A 26,550-nucleotide genomic window follows, 5' to 3' on the forward strand; every position below is an offset into this window, starting at 1 on the left:
ACAGCATGAAGAGCAGTGTGATGGAAAAAAGCCTGGCAAACGCACACACATACACACAGGGACACGGCAGAAGAAGAAGAGAAGCCTTGTCAGCCTTGTTTGAGCAAAGAATGAGGAGGGGGAATTGGGGGAGGGGTAAATATGTTAGTTCTATGATGGAGTGACTAAATGGAACTTAGCCCTTATCACAGCTGAGGCAGAGTCTCCTCTGGTGGCTGTGGGGTTCTTTGATGTGGGCTGTCTTTTTACAGAGACACGGAGAAAAAAGCGAGAGAGAGGGAGAGGCTTGTCACACATGGTTACATGTGCTTTTATTCCTATTTCAGCATTAAAAACAGAGTTAATGTGTCTGAGCTCTGGCTCTTTGATATGAACTTACCCTATTTAAATGCAAAATCAGATGCCATGCGTTCCCTTTGCAAGCTGTTTCTGTGCACTATGTGCACCCTTTTAGGTTCACTTTGAACTAATGCAGAAAAGAAACCCAAGTATTTTGTGTTCTCTTTCAAATGAGAGAAGATGGTTTCATCTATTCCTCAGTGCCACCTGGCAACAGAAAGAACACACTGCACATGCATGGCAAGTAAAAGTTGCACCATTTTACATCAAAGTACATGACTTACAGTTGAACATGCGGTAAAATGAATTTGTTGACACTTGCAGATGGAAATTATCACAGATTGCACATCGCCACAGAACATTAATTCTCGGCACATACTGTATATGATTCACTTGAGGCATGGCTAGACACTGAAGAATAACACTGATTGGCTTAGAGGAGAAATATGCCTCTGCCCCTCTTGCTCCGCCGCCACTGACCTCAATCTGCACTTCCCATAAGGCCACAGTACCGTACTAGGCAGTCAAACACCTCTGGGCCCCAGAGTCTTCATCAAGCCTGATAGCCACTAGAGCACCAAGCTAAGCACTCCACAGGCTCTTTCCCTAGCTTCCACAGATCACTGCAGGCCAGCCTCAACTTCGTTTCAACTCCCAACCAACACACAGGGGCCAAGCAGCAAGGAGACTGAGGGGGAGTGAGAGAGAGAAAAGTGAGATAGAGAATAATTTGATGAATAATTTGGTTCCATCCTCGCTGAAAGTGTGTTTTTATGGCTTTTAACGGTTGTGGTGTTTTAAAGCACTCACATTTAAGGGCCTAGTTGGATCTCTGGTTTCCTCGAGCCATACTGAAGGAAGAGAGCTGTTAGTGAGCTTGAGGGGTGCGTCCAATTTGCCATTACTAACAAGTTTGCCAATCAGTGCATCATAACATTGTTCAAAGTGTTGCCCAAGCTGAGTTCCACTCATCGGTTCCCCTTCAGTCCAACTGAGCGGCTTTGATCCCTTCTCTATGGACAGATTTTGGAGTGAGAGTAAAACAAACAAAAAAACACAGCCCATCCATCCTCCCTTGTCCTCTTCTCATCCTCCCTTCCTCTCAGGACAGAGTGAGCCTAAGGTCTCATTTCACATAGCTCGTTTTGCTTCATAACCAGGGGAAACAGATTCCCTACAGTCGGGTGGGTTTACATGTTGAATGTACTGTGAAAGTGTATAAATAGTGCACTGAGGCAATTTGCTTAGCCGGAAGGGCGTGACTTTTTCATGGCAAATTTCACTCACCTTTTGCTGAATGCAGAAACACTCTGCTGTAGAAAGTATTGCCTGTGAATATGGGTCAGATGAGATACAGAAAGGCCCCCCAAGGTCTCGCTACCTCAGAATAATAAGGTTCTATCTGCGTTCAGGTCAGTTTTGAGATATTGAGGTTTAAAGTTTTAGCATTGCATACACCAAAACTGACAAATGGGGCACATTTTTCAGAATAAAACACTCAATTTTTATTTTTTATTTTTTAGACACCTTAAATAATGTTCATAAATTATGCCAGAATAGGAATATGTAAATAACTCAATTTTGACAAAAATGTCAGATAGAACCTTATTATTCTAGGGTAGCGGTCTACCTAGCTGTTACGTGTAGAACAATATACTAGAAAACAACTCATATGAACACAGTGGAATGGCACTGCCAGTAGATTGGAGATTTCAGCCTGCAGTTGATCTGCTGTCATGGCTTCATGTCCCTCCTGTTATAAACTCAGAACCTGTCTTGGTGATTGAGTGCTTGGAGTGCTATTGACACACCTACCTGGTCATTCATTGATCCCTGGTCTCTTGTCTGTTGTCAGCACAGCAACTCTCCACAGCAAAATAGGATCAGGCAACTGATGTGGAATTCCACAGGAATTCATAGACCAACAACGGCTATTGTGTAGGGTATTACCTCCCACATAGTGAGTACACGCTTCAGTAAGCCAAACTCAACAACACAAGAGTTATTCCCTCAAACCTTGCATTATGGAAATATAAAGAGGCCCTGCTGGGCTATCATGGTGGTCACAGCAGACTGGATTACCCTGACTTCATACTTCAGCAGTAAAACGTTGAATGCACCAGCAAGTAATCACACTTCACAGCTTGAACTCATTAAATCCCCAGTTTAACGGTGATTGGCAAAACAAACACACCAGATATTGATTTTTATTTCTCCCTCTCATCATCTCTCCATTGCTGCGTTTCACTCGACCTCGGCTCCACTTATTAGCCATCACCTTGGGGAGATACGCAGAGCTCATGGCAGTATGGCGTGAGGTGGCACACTGCTGGAGAGAGGGCCCTTCACATGATCCCAGGGCTTAGTGCACCGTAATGATCCGATGGCATGCAAACATCCTCCCGTGCTCTCAGGGCCGCAGACACAGCGAGGAGAGGCTGTCCTCGCCAAAGCTTCAGGAGCTGTCACAGCCATCATCATGATGGCCCGACCTGCACATGATTGCATTTAGAACCTTGCCTCAGGTCATGGCTATTCGAAATGTAAGCAGCCAACAGTAACCACAGCTAAGAGGGGAGCTCTAGATGCTGTAGATTTTGAAGTAATTATTATTAGTGTTCTGTTAGTCTCCACACAACTAAGCAGGTTACTGGCATTTGCCGGTGGACAGCGGTTGGCTGCATAGTGAATGTGGGAAATACACGTCAGGTGGGATAATGATGGGAATGTGCAGATACAAAAGGACATTGCAAGCAAAAACATTTCACTCCTACATAAAATCAAAAGTGGTCATTAATTTACCTTTATCACAGATTTTTTCCCCCCATTAAATAACATTTTTAAATAAAATAAAAAAATACATTTCTTTTGAAGCTTTCTAAACTAAGCTACAGCATAGGCATCTTGGCATTACAGCAGAAATATGTGGGCGAGGTTTTTAAAGGTCTAATCTTAAAACATCTTCATTACATTTACGCCTGGCTTCTGTAAACAAAAAATGGATCAACGGAATATCTTTGGAACAAAGTTGTATTTGTAGATATAATTCATTAATTAGCTTTTTTTGTAAAATATATATTTACAAACATTTTACTTTGTAATATACTGTGGATGAAAACAAGATGTTTCTGAACAGGAGCCATGACAGATCTCTTCCATGTCCATCTACAAGAACACTCCACTCAGTTAGGACTGATACTGCTCAAATAGCTGTAATGATGTTTTTCTTTACATTTCATTATATTGCCTGGTTATGATCTTGTCATTTAATGGTTGGCACACACTAACAAACAAGACAGCACATTCACTCTCTCATGTAATTGAGTATTTCAGACAGACATTCCAGTAACCGGCCGCCCTCCACAGTAGTTTTAGCAGCATCGAAAAGAGAACTAAATAAGTGATTGTGGGAGTAAAAATACATGCATTAAATGCATTCAAAGAGAGTAATATTGTCTTGAAAATGCAAATTAAGATGAAGATACACACAAAAGACAGGTTCTGTTTATACATTGATTGAATTACATCTGTGTGGTACTCTTTGGGGATATGATGGCTCACTGACAAAAATGTCTGTGCTGACAGTATTTCTTTGCTGGCTTTTGCCTCTCCACACCTTTCTCAGCGATCGATATTTATTTATGAACAGATAACTTGGAAAGCCACACTGTTTATCTCAACAGAGTAAAGGCCCTCTCCTGATAAAAAGAATAATCCACAGTTATACTCCACCGACAAGCACACACTTGTGTGCATCCATGTAAAACCCATTATTTATCTGAAGGCACAGTACACACAGTCTCCATGATAAACAATATATTTAACACTTCAACAGCCCAACAGTTCACACTACACAGAGCTATCATGCCATACGCCCCACATCAAGAAGACTGTTATGATGATGCTGCCTCATTTGTTAATGTTACGTTTAAAATGCTTTTTTAATTTCATTTCTTTAGAAATAAGAATTTTAGTTTTTTATGTTATGTCTATGAGCAAAGGAAGACTCCAAAGTGGCCATGACTCTGTTTGAATTGTGTCACCCATTTTGGTCAAAACAAATCAAATAAGATTAGAAATCAGTTGTGCCTCCACACATAATCAGCTGAGTTTTCACATAATGATCTAAATTATTAAACTGTAAATTCTGTAGGATAAACAGTGCACTAATGTTTTTCATGCGTACTGTGTGAATATGTCAGATAAATATAGGCATACATTCTAACCTTTGCCTTAGGGTTAGGGTATTGCAAAATCAAAGCTGATTATAAAATAAGTACCAGAGTGAATGGAGGGCCATGTACCATGATTTTGCTTTATGGTTCATTCAGGGAAATGCATCCAAAAGCTCCTACCATTTTAGCACTTGGCTCTAATAAGCTTGCTCAGTGCGAAAAAATAAAAAAAATAATAACCCCCTATTGCTTAGTCATTCCTTTTGTTGTCAATAAGGGGCTTCGCGTTCTGACAACCCTAGAGGTATCCAAAAAAGAAAGAATGAAAATAGAAACACTCCACAGGAGCAGAACAAGAGGGATTAGAAATCTATTACCAGGCTAGATAACCGCTGCCCCACTCCCAGTCATTGATCCTCCCATTCCCACACCCGGATCAGCAGCACTGCAGCCGCAGCAGCCCTCCTGCTCAATATCTCAGAGCTCACTTACAGAATACAGAGTGTGATAAATTGCCATACAGTCAGTTTGTGTCATCGTTTAACCTGATATAGCATGTCACAGCAGAACCTCCACATGTTGAATTAAGATGATGAATTACATGGGTGTCGTTTCTTCAGAGAGGCCTCTTATTACATCAACCATTCATTTGCCATGCACTCTGACCTGGTGATGGTCATGGCAAGCGTCAGGTTTGGTTAAGGCACATGGAGAAAGCACCGGGCTTTAGTCCAACAGAAATGTACCCAGGATACAATCTCATTCCAGGGAATCACATAAACCATACATTAAAAAATAGATTCTTAAAACCTGATTTAACAAAGCAAATGTCACATACATGTATAACCACGATTTTGTTGGGTCCCGTAAAAGTAAAGCTATGGCTCCTGCCTCCTCAGCCTCAAGGCCTCTCTGAAGACTGAAGGATCAGAATTCCTAGCAGCTTTCCAACAGATCAAACAAGCATGGTAACATTATGTAAGCTTAGTCTCCAGGCCATTTCTGTGCCTTTGTCATGTTAGGAGATCAGTGTAAATGGCCTGTCACAGGGTTTTCCTGTCAAAAGCATGGTTAGAGTGAAACATTAAACACGTTATAAAGAGATATTCGAAAAAGTGTGCAATGCATATTCAAGAGCTTTCTGTATACATCCCTTCACAAAGGTACAGTGAAATATTGCAGAGGTACAGATGGCCAAATAGTCCCTGCTCTGTGACACCTGCATGAGTGCATGTCTGATTGAGATCTACCTCACAGGTCCCGTCAAGAAGTAACCATCGCAAGAGCAGAGTGATATCTTCTATATAATGATAGCACATGCACCACAGATACTTCAGCTCTGGAAGAAGGAACTCTGAACACGATGAGGTTGAACCTCTACACCAGTTAGCAAAACATGGAACAAGCTGTTCAGTAGTAGCTTGTGATTCTGAGGCGTAAAACGTTATTTAATGCTAAGTTAACGCTCACTCCACGAGGTAAGCTGTAGTGACTGTAGTGTTTCTAAACTCACAAGTCTACTCTCATGGAGAAACTTTATTTTTTTAATTTCTCTGATGCTTTTCAGTTGACTTGGATTTCAGTGGGTCTCATTTTACGGGTTTGTTTAGACTGGTTGTTTAAAGGGATTGTTTAAAGGGATTGTCATATTGTGAGATGCAAACACTTTAACTGGTTGAGTCAACAAGAGAAAGAGATATCATTATCATTTAGCCAGATGGCTGCTTGGCTGGCAGTTCACAAAAGCACAGTCCCTTTAAATCCAATTCAGTGGCAAAGAGTTGTGAGCTGTTCACAGCACGATGGCTGCATAACTTTCCCTCACCATGATGCATCAAACAGTCCTAACGTTACAGTTACAGTCCAAGTAACGGTCACAGAATTATAATAAACTAGTCTAGACTAGACTAGAATAGAATAGAATAGAGTAAGAGTTACTGTCACAGAATTATAATAAACTAGTCTAGACTGGACTAGACTAGAATAGACTAGACTAGAATAGAATAGAATAGAATAGAGTAAGAGTTCCTGAACGGAGCAGGGGAACAGTTGTACTTCCCAGTGCTGAAGTACCACCCAGGCGGCTTGGATACAGAGTAGTATGAGGTTACAAAGTGCCGAAAGAGTTGTTCAGGTTTCTCCACAGATCAGAGACTCTTTTGCATCTCCTGGCATGAACGCTGTTCACAAACACCCACCCCCACTCCATGCTCAATCATACGTGCAGTATTCCAACATCAATAACGTCTTTTTGTCTCTGTCTTTCTGAAATCACACAGTGCAGGGAGGTGCTATTGATCACCTGAGGCTTCTGCATGACTTTATGAATAAACAAACAGAATTAGCCCGGCGCTGGCTCCTCTCCTCGCGCAGAGGAACAGCCCATACATGATGCATGATGCAAGCTGGTTGGCAGCAGGAAGCTAAGGAGCGTCAGGAAGAGCCCGGACGAAGCCCGGGGAAACACCACTGCTCCCAGCTGGGCTCCATCAGAGAACCAGCCCAGCAAGGACACACACATATACAGATGTAGAGAGTATGAAATCAAAGGATGGTAGAGGGGGGATTTGATCGCAAGTCTTTGCGCAACTACAGAAAACAGCAACTGTTGTTCTTCATTTATTTATATACGTATGCATTTATTTATCTCTGTTCGTTGCAGAGAATGAGAGGAATTGATTTTAAAGATGTGTGTGGATAGATTATTTCCCTGCCTTCCCAGAACACAAGATTTATGCAGACTAGCAGAAGACATGCCAATATTTTTATTTGAACGAGATATAGCTCTAATTATTACATAGATTCATCAAAGAAAATAAATTAGACCATAAACTGTGTGGTTAAGATTAGGTAGAATTTATATAATTTTGATTCTATGAGTTTCATCCATATCAAAGCATACTTTTCTTTCAATGGCATGACAGATCAGCAGTCACTCTCCCAAATTAATAATTTCATCATAAAACATTTAACATTTTTACTATGGGCAATGTTCAACTCTCACTCCCCCAAAAAGTAATTCTCAAGGTTATGGCTTCGTTTATTTTGATCATACTTAATTAATCTACCAAAAAGAACGGACTGTATAATCAAATGCTCTCATTGCTTTGCTCTCCCACTCATTAGAGGATGAATTAAGATCTCCTTTGATGAAACTTAAAATAAAAGTCAGATAATTCATATATTTATCCCTTTATTCTCACCATGAGGCCGCTGAATGTCATAAGGTCAGCCTGCATGTGGGGCATCGTCAGATCAGTAGACTTAGCAATTATCCTGTGTATATGTACAAATACAACAGAGATGAGTTAAGCATTGTATGATAAGGCTTGCATTTGTTTAGAGCAAACCAGTAGCGTTTGCTTATAACAAAGGAATGATAGAGTTCATCATGATCGACTCTTCCTCGACAAAAGAGACTATCACAGCTTGAGTTAAATGAGGGTGATGCATCTTCTCTATTTGAGCTCTATCTGAGTCATTTTTATTGTTCAGACAGATTATCTGCCCATAGCCAATGTTTTACGACTGCTAAAAAGTGCTTTAGGTGTTAGCTGCCACGTCTTACACTAGCTTTGAACATCAGCTCTTGATAGCTGAACTGTTGGACTCAAAACCTGGGATGCGGTCGAATAGTCTATTTTGCCTTGGAATGTTCCCAACTGAGTGAAATGACCAGAAGTATCTAACTGGCAGCCATAATTAGAGCTGGTCGAATTGTCTAAATTCTAAGGAAAGACGAGTCAGTGCTTCCTTTCTTATCTACTTAAGCATAGGGTACACTGGACCATCCTTTACAAAGGGTAAGGAAATATTACTGTCCCACAATTGTTGCAGCGGCAACATTTAAAGATACACGTTAATAACATCCACGATCACCTAATTACTGAACATAACCTAGTGTTAGACTGTCTGCTTAGTGCAGTCAGATTATTTTACCACAGCAGTTGTATTTTCTTAAGTCCTTAAGCATTCACATCTTTCCTTGACCTCATGACATTTTCCATCGAGGTCAAGAAAAAGTGGTTAGAAAAAGACGTAGGATGTTATTGTCTTTACTTTTCCACTTAACCCTGGTCTCTGTGCTTAAGGGTAAATACCTGCCAAAGCTACCTCGAAACCTCATAGATGAGTTCTTGGGTATTATCCTTTTTTTGTGTGTATAGACTTTTAATTATTGGAGATTTTACCATTCATGTTTGCTGCCCTAGCATTCCTCTTCCTCAGCGTAATCGACTTTTTCAATTTAGTCCAATCTGTCACTAATCCTACTCATGAATGGGGACATTCTCTTGACTTAAGCGAAATTTATGCTACTCCAGTTCAGGGAGTCGCAAACAGGGAACGCCTCTCCAATTTTTAACCGCTCTCTTCGAACCCTCTCCGAGCACCTTGGAGAGGCTGTCGTGCACCTACTAATACACCTGTCGTACACCTACTAATACACCTGTCGTACACCTACTATACCGTACGAGAGCTTCTCCGAGGTGCTCGGAGAGGGTTTGGAAAGAGGGCTCAGAGTACCATAAATTTAGCTTTAGTGTTACAAGGTTTAGTGTCACAAGGTTGCACTTTGTGTGATCTTGTGGTATCTTATCTCTGACCGATTTTCAGTGGTGCAAAAAGGGGTATGCGGAGCTAAATCACGGGGTGGATCCACAAATTAAGTTTCACTTTTGTTAACATTGCAAGGCAAATATTTATTGAAATGTGAACACTAGGGCATAACTATTAAGAAATAAATCTTTACTTCTGAGCAAAGTTTTTGAAAACATTTCCAGCTCCTGATACAAAATAATGAGAGTGTGATGTGCCGACTATGAAGAGAGTTTCAGGGAAACAAATGAATATGTTTCACTCAGTTTCGCTTTGAAGTTGTTGCCAGTATAAGAGAGAAAAGTTGTCCTTGTGCAACTTTGTGCAGAGGCATAATCATCATTTCAGTCACCACCCCCGAAAAGCTTACTCCGATCAGTCTCAGCTCTGTCACTTTAGCAGCACAGACTGGTATACTATACAGCGACATTTCACCGCCTAAAAGAGTCTTGATTATCTGTGGTTCAGCTACGCTGTTAAATAAATGCAAAACCAAAAAAATCCAGGAAATGCAAACAATTTTGACTCTGAGCGAGACGCACAGAACGCTCTTGTTTGAGCATCTCTTGTTTTCCCAGAGTACACAATCTGCTTTTGCACTTGAAAGGAAATGCATCACAAGATATTCATTTGAAAATGAGGACTAATTGTGTTTCCGAGGGAGAGAACTACAAAGCCTTGGTTAATTTGGCGATTGTGAGCTATTTCAACTAAATCTTTCATGTCAACACAAGCATGCAAACATGGCCAACAGCACACCATATCTGACTCTACACATATTAACACACTTTTTTTCCAGGGTTATTAAATTGACTCAGTTCTGATTGTTGCAGGCTTGTGTTCAGTTTTGCACTGATATATTTTTGAGCAAAACACAGCTGAACATCCCGACATCCTTCATGACCAGACGTTTGACTCCAATCTCAAAAAGCCCATGTTACATTCACCATGAATTTTAGCTTCGGTTTAATGATTTGTATGGTGACGTGGAAATCATTCCAGGGGCCTTGGCTAAATTTCTACCTGAATTCACATGATGCCTTGGAATGGATCTGCAGGTTGATACTGTTCAGCATGATGCCACAGGACACTAAATACAGCAAGTGCTAAATCATCCACTAAGGATTCATTTAACAAACCTGGCACAGCAGAACGAGCCACCACACAGCTCTTCAGCCCTTTGCCAGAGAAGCCAGTGCTCAAGCCCTGATTGCCACTGACAATGCTAACTACCTACTCCCCTAAATGTCCACAGCCCTGACAAAGTGTTTCTAATCACAGCCACAGCGGTGGCTTTGGAGGCAGACGGGGCATGAATGACTGCTTATGCTGCGACCGTACACCATGATGGACCCACAGGTGAGCCTGCCTGCCGCCTCACGCAGAGGTGTTATCGACGATGCATCTCTGCAGGCTCAGAGGGGAGGCAGGGATATCTTCTCAGTCTCTGTGAAGTAATTAACATTATTGCAAGGTTAAGCAATCAAATGTTGCAAATGTGCTATCAAATGTTGCTTCACACCAGTGGTTCCCAAAGTGGGGCGCAGGTTGAGGGTGAGAAGAACGGAACTAGGAACCTAAATAACTAACTAGAGGTGAGCTTTTGTATGACAGTTCTCTTATCACACAGAAGCGCTTACCTATTAGGTGATGAGTTTATAGCCTATTCTGTACTTCTTTAATATGGTCAGGGCCTACTGTTTAGCCCATATACTACAATATATAGCTAACCTAATTATTAATATAACACATATTCGCCTGACATGAACATTGTATTGATTGCTCACTAACACTGCCTGACTCTATCTGATGGAATACGGGTGATCAGTGATGATACTCCTTGAGACAAGTGTCCATTAACATACTGAATGGAATAAGTGCCTGCATTGATTTAGGTTATTCATCTTAAATACAATGTTGTGTTTTTATACAATGAATGTAATTTTTTTTAATCGCCATTGTGCTTCAGACAGACGTGACACAGTGGGTCAGTGGGGATGTGCAACACTGCAGACCCGTTATGTGCTTCACAAAAGCACAAATGCAAGGGCACTCTTGCAACAAACCAATTTCTCAAATGTCACATTCAAGGCACTTTACCTCCAGAAAAAACAATACATTTGAAAATCAGAGCGCTCTTACATTTTCACAGGTTTAGTGTTCTCTTTTCTCTTAAAGGACGATACTGTGGCGGCCCTGAGTAATTTTGTGGAAGAAAAGAATGAATCTTAGCAATGGAACAACAAGAAAATTCATCTGCCAAGAAACAAATAAATAAATCCTACGACAGCTCAGACACCTGCTAGTTAGGGAAGATAGCACTGGTGAGGTAGTTGGGAAAGAAGTATAAGGCATTACACATCCATTAATTGTACACTGGACACGGGGGAAGGATTGTATCTGAGGGGCAACTAGGGACGTGGCGGATTCTCATTTTTCAGGGCACACGTGTGCGTTTTTTGCCCTACTTTATCGAACTATCCACTAGACAAAAGCATTTGCTAAAGAGATTCTTCTCACTCAATCTACTTTTATTTTGGTGGCTCAAACTTTTTTCCCTCGACTACGCTGACTAGAGGGTGTGGGTAATGGGAGAGGGATTTGGAAGTAAATGTAGGACAGGGGCACAGAGCAGTGTTGGGGAAGAAAAAGTAAACATTTCACAGAGTTCCACATATCATCAATGGCTGAACGAGAGCATGTATGATTAATACCCAAAGCCAAAAGAGTGATGGTGGCCTTGTGACATTGTCAGAAGTTCTAGAAACAGCTGTCACTGTTCTAGGGGATGCACTGTGTGTGTCTGTATGGAGTCGTCATTAGGCATTTTTAATGCGGTAGGAAAATGGTTATCGAGGGAGACCAAGACACACACATTTATCCGAATTTCTCCGGCACTGCTACAGACTCTTGACACACTTCTGTGGCATCATCATTAAGACACTGCAGTTTTCCCTAGAGAAGCATTTCCTGAATGCAAAGATATTGATCTCACCCTCTGACAGACAGAGACCATTAATCACACTTTAAAAATAATTTGCCCTCAACTGTTAAAGCATGCATCCGTAATTTCTGTAAGCTTAGGGTAGCTTAATATGCTCAAATGCCTCATCCATTTCTCCAGCCAGACATGTTTCCAATTACGGGAAATCCTCTGCAAAGCCAGGTAGGCTTTTCACTGCCTCCTGAAACCATCAGGGTACTGATTGTATCTTAGTACACGCCACACTTGAAAAATGGACCAGGATGACAGAGTCAGAGTTCTTGGTGATTTATTCCAGTGTCCTGCAGGGTGTTACCCCAAGCATCCAGCATAGGATCAAGTGAATACACCTAATGGAAAGGTCTTAGTTCATATACCAGTCAGTCATAGGCGGAATCCCGAGGAATAATGACATAACTTTATGGGGTGTGTCTCGGGGTAGGTTCTAGGTTCATTGCAGGAAGTGGGGGCAGTGGGGTCTCCCTAGAGGGGAGTTGGTCCCCCTCACCAGGACTTTGAAAATCATCTCCTGTACTGTCCCAGAGATAATCCTTTCAGAATGTCCCCAAGATATATGAACATAAACAAAGGCATATGTTGACACCTGGCATATGTTGACAATTGTCAGTCATGGCCAGCAATTGACTGACAGCCTGGCACAATTGTGTCCTCATTTATGAGGAGGCTTTTTCACAATAAACATCATATTAAAGACATTTTCTGTGCTTGGTTGTTTGACGAAAATATATATGTTGTTGCTACACTGTAAGTAAGGGAAAAAGGTCCAGAAATGGACTATACCATTATACGGACCTGCCATTTGGATTGCATGGGAGGGCAGCAATAGTTCAGCGCCTTATTGACCAGGTGCTGAGGGGAGCTGATGACTACAAGGTGGCTAACACCGAAGACGTAGTGGTCTACAGCGCCTACTTGGGCCACCTGAGGGCGTCTTTTCCCGCAGGCCTGGTTGTCAACGCCTCTGAATGTCACCTGGGCAAGCCGGAGGTATGTTACCTAGGTGGTGTCATCAAGCCACAGGTCAGCAAGAAGGAGGCCATCGGGAGCTGTCCTACCCCCACCCTCAAGATGGGTCTCCGGTCGTTTTTAGGATTAGTCGATGCAGGGCTGCAGGGTTGACTTACCGTAAATCCTCCAATTGTGGCCGGGGCTTGTATTTACTTAGGCTGCACAGCGCACCGGCCTTTATTTGGGGCAGGCTTGTATTAGGGGCAGGCCTTTATTTCTTACTTATCTTCTGTTATAGAATTTTATTATTTAAATAATAGGCATAATTGCAGTACGCTAATATAATTAATTGCATGCGTTCAACACTTTCTGCACATCGCGTAGCGCTTTAGGTGCGGTGTCAACGTAAAAAATAAACATCGGAGTTATGGTCTCCACTGCCAGTCACGGAGGAAAAGATTTCCAAAGCCTTGATTTTAATCATTTTTCTAGACACTCTATTATGCTTATCGCCGACTGAAAACATGTATTCAACGAGCTGGTTTGATATCCAGCCTAACTTTCTTTCTACCTCCACCTGCTAGTCTTAGCCTATCGCATTCGTCTCGGGTCAATGTCAAACTTCTTTGCTGCTTTTTCTCCCGAATGTTCTTCAGCAATCAGCATACACCGTCTCTTTGAATTTAATATCAAAGTTACGTAAGTCTACTACTGCTTTATGATCCCTTCTGGAAAAAGTAAACTAGCAAACTAAAACGTTACAGATAAACAACAGTAGGCTATACGTGCATTTAGGCTAAACAATAACGAAGTAGCCTAGTCCTACGTGGGGAAATTTCTTTTTTTATTGCAAACAGCCCATGAAATTAGCCAACAATATTATATAATATAATATTAAACATGAGGAGAACATGTTTTTGTGAAATGCATTCAATTAATTGTGATGTCTACTTTGAGCCGACGGACTGATGCTGGTAGGCTATAGGCTACTTTATTTTACCCCCGGCTTGTATTCGGGGCCCGGCCTTTATTTGTCAGTATGGACCACGACCCCGGCTACTATCTGAAGCCCGGCTTCTAATTGAATACCGGCCACAATTGGAGGATTTACGGTACTTGACGGACAAGAATGTGTCCAACAAGGTCAGTTGAACAGAGGCATGTGAGTACGCTTTCCAGGACTCGAAGGAGAGCATGTGTCATAGCCCAGAGCTACAGAGCCCTTACTTTGACCTGCCATTTGTGGTACCGACTGATGCCCCTGGGGTTGGTCTTATGTAGTTGTTGCTCCAGGCAAGGGTGAGGACTCTATATATAAGGACTCTATATATTCGGCTTCAATATAAGCCGAAAGCTGTTCCATTGCGAGACCAGATACTCCAATGTAGAAAAGGAGTGTTTAGAAGTGAAGGGGAACTTGGATACTGAGGAACTATCTGGTGGGAAAGGGATTCACCCCAGAGACTGACCACAGGGCTTTACAGTGGCTATACAGGATGAGGGACAGCAGTGCCAGACTCACTTGCTAGTACTTCAGCCCTACTGCTTCTCTGTGAGGTATTGAACTGGAAAGACTAATGTTGTGGCATATTTCCTGTCCCGTCTCGATGAGTATGGCCAGACTTAAGAGGAGGAATGTGTGACACCGTAGCACCATCACATCATACATTGCAGGGATTCGTCCCATTTCAAATCATTAACTTTCTACAGACTGCTGTATGACTGTTTTAACCATGGAACAACGTGGAAACTGTGTCTGTTTTACCTCCCTGTCTGCTCCTGAGTATGGGTGCCACCTCCCTATCCATATTTTAAAAGCCATTGTTAGAATGTTTGGTGAGTGCATGCGCCAATCCTCCTTTGTATATTATTACATCAGTAGTGCAAGTTGCAGTTAATTCAGGGAATGAATCAGGAAGAGGGGAGGGTACCACAACACCACAATATGACCCAAGTGGCAGCTTCGGATCCTAAGAGTTAAAACAGTCCTTCATTATTAGTCAAATTATTCATTCATTTTTTTCCGCAGTTTTTAGTATTTCATTTGTAATGATTTTGTAGCAAGCTTTTATTTTTACCCCGCTGTTACCTATGCAGGTGGTATGGTCCATCAGGAGCTGGGAATTCAACTTGTGTAAAAGAGGTGGTTGTCATTCTCAGGTAGGCCATGGTGGTGAGCAGTAACTATTGTTTGGTTGCAGGCCTCAGCAGATCTCAGCAGTGTGAGATATGCCTTTAACTTTTGTTTTGACTTTGATTGTTCATGTCATTGTTTATTTTCCTTTTTTTGTAAATACCTATACATTTTGCACTGTAAATATACTTCACAGGTGGTTCTATTCTCTTCACCATCGCCAGTGATGGATTTAATGTAACTGATTCAAGCAAAAATAACCATGCCGTACAACATACAGTTTAACTGCAGTCTCACTAAATTGTCCTCAGTGCAAGAGCGAGGAATGAAAAATGGGCTCTCTTTGAAGAGACGTTGCTTTTTTGCCAGTCTTGGCCCTCTGATAATGATTATTTTCATGTCCTATCCTTGTGCCCTTTTAAATATTTATTTTGTGTTTTTTTTCCCTCACTCTGTCGTTTTTCCAAAGCATTCATTTTTAGCTCGTTCCATTCAGAGATAAAGTCAACAAAGAATCCCCAGTGCTCCTGCACACCTTTTGAAGGCTGCACAAAATGACATTTAACAAAACTAAACAGATGGAAGCAAATTTTGTTGTCCTGTTTTGTATGATTCTTTGAAAATGTACTTTTCGTAACGTGTCAATTTAGACTGTAACTGATACATATATTGTCTTCATCAGACAGCATATGTTAAAGTTTTAATTTAGGAATGCAAGTATAAAGTTAAAACAAAGTTAAAATCAACAAAATAATTGAAAAAACAGATCAGGAAAAGCACACGCAACTAAGCTTGTCACGTCTCATGACGCGTGGGGGGCGGCACGGGCACTTAAAAAAAAAAGATCATCTGGGCCACGAAGCGGTTTTCTCTTATCTATCCTATGTGGGGAATTGGCAAATTGGCTAAAAAGGTGCCATTAACAGATGCTGTGTGAGAAGGGGGAAGGAAAGGGGGCACGGGGACAGTTCACCTCTGGGTCTCCCAAATGGAACGTACAAGGGGGTGAATGGGTGATCCACTGTATAGAGTAATACTCTAGTGAAATTAGTGGGCTAAAGTCAGTCACACCTCGACTTTCTTCCAAATAATGCACATTCATAATATTATAATTACAGGTCTATAATTCCTGCAAATTTTAGTTTTTCTGAATTGTGTGAAATGGCTAATACAAATAGGTAATACAGAACGATTATGTGGTCACCAAGGGCAAGGTGTATTGGTTTAGTCCTAATTTCTGGACGAGTGACAGTGTTGGGGGATGGGAAATTGTCGAGTGCCTAAAAAAGCACTGAGATGGACAGGAAAAGGCCAAAGCCATCAGGTGCCCAAAAAAAAGAAAAGAAGGAAAGGAGAAATGAGCAAAACATAAAGGTATGCCACTATGTTCTCTCTGTATGATTACGGTATCCATGTGCTTATGTTAATTGGTAGTTATAACTCTTACGTTTGTTAGAATTCTTGCTATGATGCTGGTTATGCTTATACACAAAAATTCGGTTTTAACTCAACAAACACAAGAGTTAAGTTCAGTCATTAGTTATTTCCATCATTTGGGTTAACATTAGGCCCTGTAATTAGACAACGTTATGTTCATATCTTCTGTAGGAAGCACTTGGAGGGGGTCTGGCCCATGGTGTAATTCCATGTAGAACCACACAAAATAAAATTTGTAACCTCATTATGAGTTACTTCTTCATTTCATTCTCAATAATTATTAAGTATGAGGCTGCTCCATTAGCTGCTCTAGTAAATGAGTAGGACTGATTTTGTAGCCTCTACATGCTTCATGCCATCATTAGCAATGTTGTTGGATTCAAGACATAAGTGGCTGTTTGCAACGTGCCTACTACAGATGTGTTGATAAGAGTAGGTCGTTGTTGCACCCAGCGCAGAACCATCGCTCATCAAAGACTTCTGTCGTTATTCATGAAACCCCTGAACGGTAGAATTGATCATTCACTGTCCTATGAAAGGATGCAATTATGCAAATAATTAGGGAAAATGTACAGATTAGTTAAAGGATTCAGTTAGCAGCTACGACATAAGAACATCTCAACAAATGATGTTACCATCTACGACTTAGCAGTCACAGCATACCGGCCACCCAGGCTGCAGACCGCTGATGGCAGACTGCCTTTTAAGGCCTGATTAATCCTTCTAATACATATGGGGCACCACTAACTGCAACCGCGCAGTAAGAATAGGCGGGGATACCTACATTTGCTAATTTAATTGACACAAAGCAGGGTGCAATCCAATGCATAAATGGGTGGAGTTATTAGTAAATCTTGTAATGAAGTCATTCTTCATCAGCCAATTAGAATGATGCGACAATACCTTAATAATGTTTATATTGAGGAATTGTCCTACAAAAAAGCAATCAGCTCATTTTCGGTCGCAAATTAAGCAGTTTACATCAGAGGAGATGACGGTTCTTGAAGAGGAAGTTTGCTCGACATCAAATTATTAAGAAGGTGTTGCTTTTCAGGAACATTTATAAATGAACTCCCACGTTTGTGTGCAGATAAACCCCAGCATTGTTTTGCAGCACATGTTTGCGCTTAGAATTTTGCTCCTGTTATGAAATTAGCAAAATTATTTTGCTAACTTATTAAATTAGCTTTAGGTCATCCATGGCGGACACTGCGTGCAGCCAGCCACTTTAATTAAGGCCCATGATCTTCCAGAGAGAGAGAGAGAGAGAGAGAGAGAGAGAGAGAGAGAAGAACCATTCAACAACATGCACTGCTAAAGGGCAGTATTTACCCTGCAATTTATAAACGAGGGCCTTGACTCAAAAGTAATGAACAGCTAGTGGCTGGTAAATAGCTTCTCTTTATAACAGCAATTAAAACAATCAAGCAGGATTTAGTATGAAAATTGCTGGCAATTTCTGTTTCTTCTGTTAAACTTCAAATAAGTCACTAATGTAGAGTGGCACTAAATTATGTAATTTATATTCAGTTTGGAATTCATTGAAACATGCAGTAGGTTATAAAAGCTCAAACAGTTAATATTGTGATGGTGTTAAGTGTCGACAGGACTTTGTTGATAATACCACAATCCGTTTTCCTGCATAGACACTTAAACAGACATGGAGAAAGATGCAGAGAGTCACCTTGCCCCTCACTTAACTGTCGATGAGTTTCACAGGCATCTCACAATATTTCATTGTGGTGATTGATGGGTGGTAGTTGAGGGCACTGGAACTGCAGGCCTCACCTCAGTTATAAAAGGGGCCACCTCAGCAGAATGTAATTGCACCGAGCGCTATGCCTCATCAAAGCATTAAGTTATTGGCTTGATTAAGGTTATTAGAAAGGTACAGAAAAAGGGCCCTGGGTGAAGCTTTCATACAATTTTGCATCGCTCACTATTAAATGTTTATCTCGTAAATGGGTGAGAAGAACCTGTAAGGGCCAGTGCCAAGATTAGAAACATTCCCCAAGTGTAATTTAAAGCAGTGCCTAATCTGCTCTGAGTGATTTCACTCACAGCGGAGCACGTCTGTCCAGTTTCACAGATGTGCTTTGGTCAACTCGCTGTGGCAATCTGGAAGGGGGGGGGACAGCTCTATAACATTGACAGACTTTCCTAACGCATAGGCGCAATTTATCGGGAAGGGCAGATTCCACTCAAAATTCAAAACAGTTGTGTTTCTCCCAGGAATTTTGCTTTTATGAAATACAAATGTATTGACCTATGACCTAACCTATTGACAAAGGGTAAACAAAATACTTTTAGCAGACAAATTCAATTGCATATGCATATTGTTTTGGCAACATTTACCACTGACCTAGAGCAAGTGGCACAAGTTTTCCATCAATAAAACCTTGAAATAGCTTGAATATCTAGCTCTAATTGGAGGCTATGGAGAGGTTGGGAGTCAACCCTCCTGTAGACTTTTTGCCCTCCTGTTTTGTTTATGTATGTCGTGTTTTGTTGCTGAGATTGGGCTACTTTCTGTTGTTTATTCCTCTCAAAATAGTTATTTCCCCGCAAACAGGGAATGTCCCCAGGACGTTATCAGGACATTCGCAAGGTCCCCAATTGGTCCCCGCCACAACGTTCGCTAGAGGACGTTACCAGAAAGTTTTTGACGTTCGTAGCAAGTCTGCCTTTGGTCCTTCTGTGACGTTCGCATGAGTCTTAAATCGGACTTTTAGGGAACCTTATAATTTGGTCTGTCAGCACACGCCCCCAGGACTTCCTTTAAAAACGTCCCCGTAACCTTTACCTGCAGGTCCTCTGTGTGACGTTCGCATGAGCCTTAAAACGTACTTTTAGGGAACGTTCTTATTTGGTCTCTCAGCTTACGTCCCCAGGACGTCCTTCAAAAACGTCCCTGTTACCTTTACCTCTGTTCAACTGCGGGACGTTCGCATGAGCCTTAAAACGGACTTTAGGGAACGTTCTTATTTGGTCTCTCAGCATACGTCCCCAGGACGTCCTTCAAAAACGTCCCCGTTACCTTTACCTCTGGTCAAATGCGGGACGTTCGCATGAGCCTTAAAACGGACTTTAGGGAACGTTCTTATTTGGTCTCTCAGCATACGTCCCCAGGACGTCCTTCAAAAACGTCCCCATTACCTTTACCTCTGGTCAACTGCGGGACATTCGCATTCGGTCCTTCCAAAACGCCCCCTTGACGTCCTCTGATGGTCCTCTCTGAACCAGAGGTTCCGCAAGAGAAAAATGTTTTTCATTTGCCAGACATTGTAATGATAAGCCGGCCAAATATCTTACCTATTTCTGCTTCTAAATTAGCCTATTGAAGAAAACTGACGGCCTGCGTAGCTTAAATAATAACATAATCAGGTAGTTTAGAATGCAACATGTTTATTTTCCTAAGTTTACAATGGGAAACAAAAACATTAATGTCTGATGCGCGTCAATAAGTGGCCTTTAATCGCAACCTGCTGTGGCGTTTTAAATGAGCGCCGCAACATGGTCATTGCTCTGTTCAATGAGAGCAGAGATTCTTAAATTATTCGACCCTCTTGTGAATCCTTTGCGTCGCCTTTTCGCAGTGCTAACAGAACATTTTACTGTGACTATCAATTACCTCGCACCTTAGCTAGGGGTGTAAATCACACCCATCATGGCGATTCGATTCAGTATCGATTTCCTGACCCAACGATTCGATTATTTTCGATACTCATGAATACACCACGATACGATTCGATTCGATTCGATTAATTTTTTCTTTTTTTTACCTTACAGGCTAGCCAATGTTTCAGATTTGAAATAAATCAATGAAAGCTGTTATATCGTTATGCATTTTATTTGAGAAACAACAGCCAATAACAGAAGTAGAAAAGTTGTACTCCACCTAGGCCTTTGACAACCTCATTCACTGAAAAATAATAATGCCCCTGTTATAGATTCTGAAAGGCCTTGCATCAAAAAGTACTGTACAAAGTACAAAGTGTTAAGTAACAAAAATAGGCCTATACCACATTCACTATAGAATAACAATACTCAACAAAATCAGTGCAAAAGTGCACTAGCAGCAAACGGTAACAAAAAATAGGCCTGTAGTTAATTCAATTTAAAATGACAATGCTCCACAAAATCAGAGCAATGAGTGCAAATGTGCACTAGTATCAGCAAATGGTAACAAAAAATACCCCTGTTGGCCTACTTCATTCACTATAAAATAAAAATACTCATCAAAGTGCACTAGCAACAAAAAGTAAAAAGAAAAAAAATATATATATATTTTTTATTTATTTATTTATTTTTTTTAATCGATACTCTTGTGGACGTGTCGATGCATCGTATCGTCGGCTGTTGGATCGATGCATCGATGCAAAACGATTCTTTTTTACACCCCTAACCTTAGCCAAGAGAACTTGTCACTCCATAACGACATAAACGCCCGACATTTCGGCTTTTTCTCTGGTGATGCTGTTCGAACATCTATAGGGCTTCAGGTATTCAGTGTTGGGAAAGTTCACTTTCTACATGAACTAGCTCAGTTAATTGTTCATAATTCAAAATGTTGAGCTAAGTTCACAGCTCCAATTTTCAATATGCTGCGAATGCGAGCTATAATTTTTTCCAAATCTCTGTCTGCAAGCCTACTGCTCTCGGCTCCTGCGCGCTCACGCACGGGCAGAGACAGTAGGCTATAATGAAATGAAACCCTTTCAAACGCAACACTGCAGGTATTACAGGTTCATCCTCGTCAGACGGTTTACCCTCATCAGTTGTGCTTGGCCTCTGAAAAAAAGCTTTTAAGGCTAGTCTGCTTTGCCATGTTGGATCCTTCTCACCAGTGACATGCGGTGAGGTTCGCAGCTGGTGAGGCACAGAAACCGGAAGTGATTAAGTCATTCAGATCTCTAGTTGTTTGAAAAAAATTGAAATGTATACATCATACATGTGTATATGCTTATGGTTTTAAAATTGTCATCTCACCAGAACTGAAAAAACTTTGTTTTATTGTCTAATACCATTACTTTTAAACGATTATTATTATAAGAAGTTATGCGGCTCTTGTCAACTGATTTTTACGAGGCTATAGGCCTACAGCTAAACGTACAATCGGTGTGGTAATTGAACTTTTACACTGTGTCAAATAAGATATTAATAGTTACAAGGTAGCGTATGTAGCCCTCCCACCAATGATATGGCTCATTTCAATTTGTCTAGGGAAAGTATAACCTTTTACACAACTCGGCAGTGATGGGCAGTAGCGTCACTACTTGTAGCGACGCTACTAGCTTAACTACATTTGTCAGTAGCTTGGCAGTAACGTTGCTATTTACAAAACCAAGTAACCTTTCAGTAGCTAAGCTCTTTTATTGATCAAGTACCGCAGTAATGTCCTCGAAAGCTAATTTATCCTGGACCTTTCTGATGTTCATTCATAACAGGCTTCCCTGCAGCCATCAAACACAAAAATTAAGCAGTACATCACTTTAGGCGAGACGAGTGAAAATAGATAGATAGATATCATCATTTCAAGTACACCAGACGCTGCTCATACATTTAAAATGAATTCTCCACTAATTTTCAATTGGTAGTTTGCATGCAGATTCTAGACAACCGGATAACTAGAATGCTGTTGATATTTAGATACAGCTGAAGATGATGAAAGTTAAAAAGTGAAAAGTCCATGCTGTCTGCTCAGTAGGGCTGTAACGATACACCTACCTCACAATTCGATTCGTATCACGATTCTTGACCCACGGTTCGATACACCCCACGATATTATTATTATTTTTTTTTTTTTTCACATTAGAATAAGTATGAGCTATAAAAAAAATGAAAAAACAATTTATAACCAAATATTGAGGTTTTTATTACTCAAAGCAATGCTGTTGAAAAACATTCAACAAACTTCCGAAAAAGTAGGCTTGAACATAGCCTAAAAATGTGAGGGAAACAACACATAAATAACCAAATAACTTAAATAACTATGATGGCAGTGTATGGCCAAATGTGACAGACCCTAACTGGCACGTATTTTATGAACAGAGCCCAGGCTAATCAAATGAATGAATATCGAGGAGGCAAGAGTTTAGCCAAATAAAACGTTTTATTTCTGTAGTTTAATAAATATCTGGTCACTGGTATTTAATGACATGACAAAAACAGTTCTCACACACGCACACCCTCATACACTGCCATCATAGTTACCCACGATTACCCGCGATATACAGGCTACTGGCAACAGTAACACACCCCACCAAAAAGAGCTATAAGATCTGGAATAACCCAACTCACGCACACGAACCAGAGCAATCAAACGTGTTACAATGTTTCAGAACACTACACACATTAGTGAATAGCCGCCACACTACTAGGCTACACCACGCATAGACATGTATAGGTAGACGCCGCCTCCACTGCTTCAGCCCGTTGCCTCGGCGAAACGCGTCGCCGCCATATTGTTACAGGAGCTCTCTGACGCCAGAGGTCTGTCAAACGTGTCAAACAACCGCAAGTTGCCAGGAGCTGCGGTTTATCTGGATACAAATCACGATAACCTTTTACATTTCGCAACCAATTTCATGGAGTATTCAAGGGTTTGTGCTCTACGTGAAGTGTGTGAAAAAGATTTGCCTCTACATTACTTTGAATCTCGCTAGTTAAATCGCCAGTCATTCATGTGCATGGGTCTATGATAAACGCGCACCTTTCTTGCACAGCTCGTGCATTTTGAAAATACTGAGAAGCTCTATAAACTATCGAAATAGTGCTTCTTTAGTTACTACGTATTGACCATCATTAAGAGAAAGAGCATACATCAAAGAGTGAAATACTGGCAGTCAGTGTGTTTTTCATAGTTTAATAGTTCCTTTTCAAGTATGTGCATTAAGAAATGAATGACTGTGCATTAAGAAATTAATGACTCAGTATAATGTGCAATGGAATAACATATATATGATATATATAATATGTGATACAATATAAAATAATATATTTTAAGTATAGGTATATATTCATATTCCACAAAATCAGGCTGCACCACGTTGCAAAACTGAGCACGCTGCAATTACAGACTGGCAACAGTCGAAAAAAGCTCAGCAAGACGATACTTTTTAAAGGGTTCTAGCCTAGATTAAATTATTATATTATATCATATATTGTGTGAAATTCTATATTGTGTCAATTGCACTGCATAGATCTGAAAATGTTATGAGCATGATTGTATATGTCAAATTGTACAAATGTACAAATATATATATATATATATATATATATATATATATATATATTATATAATATGAATATATACCTATACTTAAAATATATTACATTATATTATATTGTATCACATATTATATATATATATCATATGTTATTCCATTGCACATTATACTGAGTCATTATATTATATTGTATTATATATATGCTATGTTATTTATATTACAGTTCAACTATTGAGATGTGTATGTATATATTGAGAGGTGTACATTTTTACTGCTATAGAAATATATAGCTTTTTTGTAATGCTGATTTGTGAAATAACTGTGTATTGCCAATTGCACTGTTCAAGGTTTCTTAATGCACATACTTGAAAAGGAACTATTAAACTATGAAAAACACACTGACTGCCAGTTTCTCACTATTTGATGTATGCTCTTTCTCTTAATGATGGTCAATACGTAGTAACTAAAGAAGCACTATTTCGATAGTTTATAGATCTTCTCAGTATTTTCAAAGTGCACGAGCTGTGCAAGAAAGGTGCGCGTTTATCATAGACCCATGCACAGGAATGACTGGCGATTTAACTAGCGAGATTCAAAGTAATGTAGAGGCAAATCTTTTTCACACACTTCACGTAGAGCATAAACCCTTGAATACTCCATGAAATTGGTTGCGAAATGTAAAAGGTTATCGTGATTTGTATCCAGATAAACCGCAGCTCCTGGCAACTTGCGGTTGTTTGACACGTTTGACAGACCTCTGACGTCAGAGAGCTCCTGTAACAATATGGCGGCGACGCGTTTCGCCGAGAAGCAGTGGAGGCGTATGGAGTTAGATTAGTTTCATAATTCACAAACCAGCGAAACGCGTTTCAAACCAATGAAACGCGAGTCACAAACCAACGAAACGTGTTTCAAACGAACGAAACATGAGTCACAAACAAACAAAACGCGATTCAAACAAACGTAACGCAATTCACAAATGTATTTCATGTTTCACAAATGTATTTCATGTTTCACAAATGTATTTTGTGATTCACAAATATATGACCCCATGACATTGGTTTGAAACCTGACGAACACGAGTTACAAATCCCTGCATTCGTTCGTTTGGATTTTTGACACTTTCCTAACGCACACAGTTTCACAAATGCATTTTTTCTAAAAGATATTCTCTGCAGCCTATCAGAGCTCTTCCAATTTTAGCCAATCATGTTATGGACTACAACCACCCGCCATAGGAACGGACATCTGTCTTGAGATCTTAAGCAATGGAATCTGATACCTGCCCACCAAATGTAAGTGAAATATAGCTTGTTCATTTTATTAAACCGATTATCATACGTGGTTGAATATTCTTGAGAATGGCAGGATCCATGTTTAGTAATTCTAAGTGTTTCATAGGCTAACGTTAAAAAAAAAAGAGCTAGCTAGTCAATGTTTAACATAACCGTGTCCTTGCTAACATGGATAAAGCTACGCTTGACGCATTAGTTTTCTCTCTAGCCAGGTAACGTCTTACATGGGACTTTAGTGAACAAACCATTGAAACGATTTTTGTGGCATGACAAAATAATACAATTGTGTGGCAGTAGCTTGGTAGTTAAGCATTTGTAGCTTGAAATTGGTCATTTCATGCCCAATGTAAAGTATAGCAGACATCTGAATGTTGGGATGGTCCATTCAGTTGAATTCTGAAGCACCTTATGTGTGTCTGTGCACTGTGTATTTATGTGTTTGTCTAGGGTTAGGGTCTGCCTTTATATATCATTGCCAGACTTCTGGGTGTGTCTAGAACAACAGTTTACAGGCGGATGAAAGAACATAATCTATCGTTAAGGGCCTTGTACAGTAGTTGCAGTGAACGAAACTGAACGTTAGGGTTCCACAGTAACCCCGTACATCACAAGATGGCCGTTAAGTAACGAAAGCACACACACACATTCATACAAACAAAATACAGAAAGATCCAAAGAAAGTAACATAAAGTACTGGTGGCTCTCTCACAGCCTATTAACTCAAAACAATTTAAGTACGGGAAAACAGTGGTCAAAACACGACGCAGTGTAGGGGAGGCTGGGGATGGTTGTAACACTTTTTGCTTCAGCACCTAAAACTACCTTTTATTTTAAAGATACACGTCTGAAAATTTTAGGCAAAGTACTCACATGTGTCTACTACAAATGGCAACAACTTAAATTTCTATAACTGTATCACAGACTTTGTGAGATGATGACAAATACAAGGTGGTCCTCTGTTACAACCTACCCCACTAGCGGGGTAGATTGTAACACATACTGGGGTAAGTTGTAACAGGTAGACAAAATGCAGAAAAACTAAGGGTACTTCCAAGTGATGTGCCAAAACAACAGTTTTATTTACAATATGTGGTGTCAACAATACAATATATGTAAATATTGGGAGTGTATGTGCATAGACACCAAACAAATGAAATCCAATCTTGAGTCACAATGGTGAGAAGAGCAACCAAATTAAATGCATTGTTAATCAGAGTCACAATGCTGGAAAATGAAATTGGTAAGGCCTGGAGTGCATGCCTGGTGGTACAAGCTACATAAAATACCAGGAATTGCCAAAATCACAAAAAATGTTCTTAGTTGTATGTAAGGGAATGGTTGTAAAAACACGTGTTACAACTTACCCCGCCCCTGTCGGCCATTGTTTAGCTAG

Source organism: Sprattus sprattus (genome assembly GCF_963457725.1).
Source record: "Sprattus sprattus genome assembly, chromosome: 4".
Taxonomy (NCBI): domain Eukaryota; kingdom Metazoa; phylum Chordata; class Actinopteri; order Clupeiformes; family Clupeidae; genus Sprattus; species Sprattus sprattus.